Below are 7,021 nucleotides of genomic sequence, written 5' to 3' on the forward strand. Positions count from 1 at the left end.
TAAGACCGAAACAAATCCTTAATACCGTGCTGGAGCTAATTCCATCCGACATAAGGCGCTGTATACCCGCGACAGTCCATCTCAGGGTCAAACATGAACCACTTACACCTACGATTACTTTAGATTGTCCAATTAACCTTGTCCCCAATCTGCATGTATGTGGACAGTGGACTCCACACATGTTCCCCATACTGAAATCAGCTGTAACATTCAGAAAAGAACACATTAATATAGCATTTCCCATGGTTTGCAGACTACACTCTGGAACTGGAGTGTCTTTCCAATTTGTCCACCCAAACTTGGGTTGACCGTTTGCTCTGGGGGACGTGCAGGAGACGTTTTAAGACGTGTCAAAAATAATAACAATGTTGGTCCCCCCCCCCCCACACACACACACACAGAAGAGATGCCATCTGTCATAAAACTGAATCCAGTCCTGGAGGCATCAAATATCAAAGCTGAGTTTGGAGCAGTGAGAGTGTCTGGTCTGGTACTTCAACTGCCTCATACTTTTGGAGCGGACTTGCTCCTGAACAGCATGTTTTTGTTCTTAATAAAGATTTTAAAAGCAGGGACAAAGTGTTCTAATGTGGAAGCACACAGGACGTGGTCTTTATGCATCAATGGAATGAAAGTGCTGCAGATGATGGACAAAGGCAATGGTCACCCCCCCCCTCCCCCACAGTAAAATGTGAATAAGACAGAGCTACAAGATTGTTTTACAGTACTTAATTATGGCTGAATATGTGGCTGGTTGTGGAGAATGACGATGAGGAATTTTAATATGATGGCTGTCCGGATTTAATGCGGTCGGGCTACAAGGACAAAGGCCGCCACTTCGTCTTCCTTACAACAACTCTCAAGCCACAGGAGTTGAAGGACAGTCGTGCTACAGTGACGTTGCCAGACTCGTACTCGTCATCATTTCGATGCTTTTCCACTATACAGTTCCAGCAAACCTGCAAGGCCACTACAGACACCAGCCTGTGTCTCAGACGTAAAAGAAAATGGCTGACTAATTGACTTTGAATAATTGATGTTCTAGCCCCAGCTACTTGGTTATTGTCATGGAGGTCAGGGTGAATGTTCAGGAGGAGCGTGATAAGGAGGACAGTGCAGGTTTATCACTGCTCAGTGTCAGGAAGTAGCCCCACACTGATTATGATGACTTTGGATAAAAGGGTCTGCTAAATGACATGTAATGTAATGTTATGCCTACAAAATGTCAACATGGGGAAAAAAGAAAATGAACTAGAAAACGAGGCTGTAATTGTTCTCTGGACTGAAAAGTGAATTTTCAGTAGGAGTGGTGGACGTCATCGAAATGGTCTTTTGTCATTTCTGTCACTGAGTCAACAGTAAGTGAGAGAAGTGCGTCAGCGATCTGCAACACCACCTAAAGCCATCTGGTAATGCCTCATGTGCAGCAGCACAAACTCCACAGAGTGGTTGGAAAGTTGAGAAGTGAAGTGAAAAGTACCCTTCAAAATAAACTTAAAAGCTTCGATGGGAAAGAATGCAGGACGCAGTTTTTGATAAAGGACACGACGTGGGCAAAGCACTTAAGGATGAAAGCAAAAGAAGGCCTGTCTGCTTTTTCTGTGGTTGGACGGTTCATAAGGTGTCGAACGTCCTAGGTCAAAATAAACAAGCCGACTTTGCTAAGTGGTGAAAAACTTATTCAGAGCCTTGACTCAACTCAAAGGAGCAAAACTACAATTTTATGAAAGGATGCATTAAGTCGCCCTGCAATCAAAATGGTCTGTTTTTGTTGACAAATGTAAAAAATCTTTTTCATGGCCTCTGAACACTGCCCCCCAAATGTCCTTTGACTTGGTTTGAATGGAAGTTTTGGGGGAAATGAGTCCTATTTCCACTTTATTTACGTCACATTTAATGGTCTCAATTCCTTATTAGGACCAGGACTACAGAACCTGACAAGGTTGGTGTTTATGACACATACAAAAACTAAAATAAAGCAAGTTCTGCTGTGTGTGTGTGTGTCACTGCTGACCACATGGCCCTGTGAACCTTCACGTCGACATGGAGTGCATTTAAAAGCCCCACCAGATTGTGCTACAGCAAAATTACCACAGTTAAGTGGAACACTAGATTAATTCATTCAATGTTGGCTTTCCAAAGTGGTGTGAAGAGTGTTAGATCAACTGGGCTCTGAGAGCAGGAGCTCACCACACAGTCACCACACACACACACACACACACACAAACCAATTCCATAAATGATTAAAAAAAAAAAAGGTGTGTTGCTTTGATTGCTGTTAATATTTCTTTGTCCTGTCACATTGTCTGTCCTAAACACTGTTTGTTCTCCAGAACAGTAATTTCACACAGTGATGGCCGCTAACAATTGATTCGACAGTAGCTCCTGGTTGTGGGTCTGGACGTCTCTAGATAACCCAGCGGTTGTCAGTCACACTATATGTGTGACTAATGTGTAATTTTGTGCTATATTTGTTATTGTCCTCATAATTTATTTCATTAGTAATTTCTAGGTAGAAAAAAAACTGTCTTCATTTTTAAGAAATCTGGGATATTTTTGAAGTAGACCCTGAGGTTAATCCCAGATTAATTGATGGAGAAATGGGTAAATTGTGTGCTGTGTATTCATGACATCTCCTAATGGAAATGTAGGAATAAGTGAAACAATCCCAATTTAGAGTGTCCAATTTGCCTAATCCCCAAATCTGCATGTTTTTGGACTGTGGGAGTAAACTGGAAAAAATCCGCACACACAGGGACAAAAAGGCCCTTGTTCTGACTGGGGTCGCGACCCCCGGTTCTTCTTGCTGCCAAGGCAAGAGAGCTAGGTGAAACATTTGGGGTCATGTTGAGTCATCTGACAGTTTACCTGACCTCCACCCAGACTCCCCCCCCGCTGTTTGTTCACCACTGCCTCTGTCACAACCTCTGTTCCTCCATATTGATTCCCACTGATGAGCAGGTTAACACTGTGGGAATTACTCCTGCATGTGTATTCAGCTCACATGAAGCTGTAAATGACGCTGTTGTGCAGTATTGATTCTATTTCTGTGATACTGTGCACACGTCCAGACTTGACCCGGCTGGTAGTGAGGGTAATTGACCAGCGAACGGTGTACACTCTTCGCTGGTCCCAGTGGAAACATACTTGTTCATCTCATTTCACAGATGCTCGGTCAGGTGATAGCCCTTGTCTGTGTATGTATTGATGCATTGATTTAGGAGAACTGCTCTTTTATGGCGTGCGTCTCATGTGGTAAGTATATGACCACTGGCTGTGACAGCTGTTGCCTCCCAAATACAGCCGAGACTGGTGTTTAGATATGAAAACTCTCCTCACAAAATCACCAGCAGTGTGCATGGAGTAGAACAGAATTTGAAAGTTGAATATATTTAGGTATTAAGATTAGATTAATACTTTAGGGATCTCGCGCAGCAGTTCCCTGACCTTCATTGTTATTCATTAAGCCCTTCAAAAATGACTGCAAAACCACGGAATTATAAAAATAACGTATACTTGTTCAGGGTCGGTCTCTTGTGATGTTTCGAGGCAATCGGTCAATGTATGGCAAAGTTATAGGGAACTTCCTGTTTCGTGGCGAATGGTCAAAATTTGCCAAAATAAATGCCAATGGTTGTCATGGCCACGCCCTTTTGAATCTGCAAAACTTTGTGTCTAGTACAAATTGTCGTGTTTTATGTTCGTTTGATAAACGAGCTCAGACCAGTTTGCTCATTTACGTATGGTGTGAATCGCCAAAATGGACATCAAAATGGCCGACTTCCTGTTAAGTTGAGGCCACGGTTCTGATCGACTTTTTAATTCGTCTTGGGCTATGACATATTCCCACCAAGTTTTGGGGAAATTGGTCAAACTCAATTTTGGCTCTTTTCACCTTAGGGGGCGCTATAGAGCCCTTGAGCAACACACGGTCACTATTGTTTTTATGCAAGTTAACCCTTCAAAAATGACTGCAATGACACAGAATAACAAAAATAATACTCTGAAGGAAAACAATAGGTTTTCTCCCGGTACTTCAGTTTCCTCCCAGGAAAAACAGAAGGCCATCTGCTGCAATTTTTCCTCACTTTTAGGAACTGGACCTTTCCAGGTCTCTGAAGAGGGAAGTCAAGACTGTAGCCAACCTCCCCCCTTACCCTGGACATTGACTGTTTGACCATCCCCTCTCTGGCAGGAGACTGAGGTCCATCAGGACCAAAAACTCCTGCCACAAAACCAGTTTCTACCCCTCATCTGCTGGCCGCTCAATCAGGCCAGGGTCCTTCTATTTTTTATTTTCTGCTCTAACATATTGCAGAAATTGCACCACACTCCAGTTTTCTTGTTTATTTTATTTTATTTGCACCAATGACCATAGCAAAATTCCTCATAGTGTAAGCTATACCTATAATAGGCCAGATTCGGACAATTGAGAGTGAAAGAGTGTCTGCTTTAGAGCAGCAGCAGATTCTTATGACATGATTAGAGGAGACAAAGGCCTTTAAATATATCCCATATGTTGATTATCAACAGAGAAAGACATTTGTCTTCTCCTCTGGTTAAGATGTTTTTGAGAGTGTTGCTGAGACTTTAGGTCCAGTCATAACTGTTATGAGTGAAAACAGTATTTCAAGTTCAACGTTTTTAACATGAAAAGTCATTTTGGTCCATTTCTTCAATACACTGAAGGGCAAGTGAAGTACTTACAGGTACCGCTTAAAGATAGCGGCAGCCACTTGGGAGAGACGTTTGGCTGCTCATTTCCAATTGCCATGGGAAAGTGATGGAGGTCATGTTCAACAATTATTGAAGGCAACATCTCGCTTATTATCCTTCCATCAATTTGAGCGGTGGGTAATCGCAGCTGATATTAATCACAGATTTAATTAAGAGATTGGCTGGCTGACGCGAGCACATATCACACCACGGAGTGCAGTATATCACAAATAGTCATTAAAAGTTCATCTCTTCATTACGGCTAAATATTATTACTGATGTGTTTTTTTTATTCTGAATAATTTTGACTGGTTGTTTTTCATATATTTGTCCAATTGTCCCCCTCCCCTTACTCTCCCTGTAAACTGTTAATGTGTTTTAATTTACCTATGGGCTTTAAGTTAAGGACAATGTAGGCACAATTATTACTAAAAATGAATAGCTGTTGTCCTGAGCAGTGTGTTTTCTTACACATAACTTTGAAAAAGCATAGTTTCAAAGTGACTTATTATAAAAACAGAAGCCATTAAAGAGCACGGAGAATAAAACTAGCTAAGTGCAATAAAAGCTAACGACATCACAAGACACAAATAGCATAAAAATCATGTGCAATGACATAAAGTCAAATGACCGGAAAGCAGTGCGTTTAAAAGACGGGAGATCTTCTCTGCTCCAGTCTTCTCAAAACAAATCAAAAGATTTATCTTTTAAGTTTGGTAAAACAAAGTGCCATAAATTGCTCCGCCATGTTCAACATCGTCTTTGAGGCCACATCCAATGTTCTGCTGAGAATCCACATTATTTTACACTCACAAGCTGAAATACTTCAACATATGCTTCAAACGTGTGTGTGTGTGTGTGTGTGATGTGCGTTGTCACGTTAACCAGCTTCAGGTCACATAGTTGGTTCTCTCAGAAATGGAGGATAAATGTATAGATGTGGTGTTGTGGCGCTCTGTCACACTTTCACTTCCATGAAAACAGCATTTGGAGAACCAGCCACTCCTCCTCTTCTCCTCCTCTCCCCCTCTACTCCTCTTCTCCTCAGGTGCAACTACGCAGGCTTCGGTAAATCACCTAACTCACAAGATGACTTTGCATCACGTGCGAAGGACGCGGCATGTCTCGTTTGTTCGGTGCCTCTTTGCCGAGTGGCTTTTTAGAAGATGAATGACTGCATGGGCTTTTATATTCTTCCATACAGTTGAGCGGATCGTCACAAGTGGTCAGCAACTGACGGCCCGTGGGCCAAAACTGGCCCACCAGCATCAGTATTTGGCCCAGCAGATGATTTAAGAAACAAAAAACAATTTCATCCAGAAATTCAATCCAGCGGTAAATCTCAAACTTGAAATGATGCACAGTAATTATTGCCTGCATCTGGCACACATTTGCGTCTTAAATGAGTCTAATCGAAGATGACGTCCACATTAGCACCAGGCGACTTTTGTTAGCTTAAGGCTGCTCACAATTATTTTTTTTTTGTCTCTGACTGAAGACCTTTAGTCGGTGGCAAATTTAAGCTATTTTTTTTATTTAAACAATAGATTTAAAACACCAAATAATAAACTGATGCATTTCATTTATAATTTGTGCTTACTTACTATATTGGACCTCATGCGGGTCCACGGTCCGTTTTGAAGGCCCCAGATTCGCGTCCAACACACCTGCCACCAATCACACTAGTGTCCACTCCTGTGCCATACATTTATCGTCTATTTTCGACTAAATGGGAAAATTATTTACAGAATTGACATCACATTCTATTGAGGAAGACTTTAAACTTGCAATTAAGACAATTAACTCCTCAGGAGAACTGACATTTTATAGCAAGTGGGAAGTAATTTTTATTTAAATTGGAACAGATTTACGTCAAAGTTGCCCCAAACTGGTTTTTCAATGTTATTTCCCAGTTGTCTTCATGAGGACACCGGGAGACTACATTAATTTAGACAGAAACTGTCTCATAACTTGGCACTCCTCCCTTTGGACGTAGTCTACGCAGCAGGTGAAGGCGGGTGCACCTTGTCGTCTGTCATCGATGGCCACCTTTATCTAGTTTGGCATTGAACGTATCTGGAATAGGTTGGTTTGGGAGACGGATCCAATGTGTGGATCCTCTGTTGCTCTGAGTTGGAAGGACACATTTGTCAGCTGCACTTGGATGAGCCCCAAATCACAGAGCTTTGATCTAATCAGCCTCCACACACATCCTTCAAGGCCTGAGTTGAGACCGAGTGAAGAGAATTGGCTGAAAGACTGATGTGTTTTAAGTCTCCCATGTCAGTTTTAAATGGAGAGTATC

Source organism: Solea solea, chromosome 20, assembly GCF_958295425.1.
Source record: "Solea solea chromosome 20, fSolSol10.1, whole genome shotgun sequence".
NCBI lineage: Eukaryota > Metazoa > Chordata > Actinopteri > Pleuronectiformes > Soleidae > Solea > Solea solea.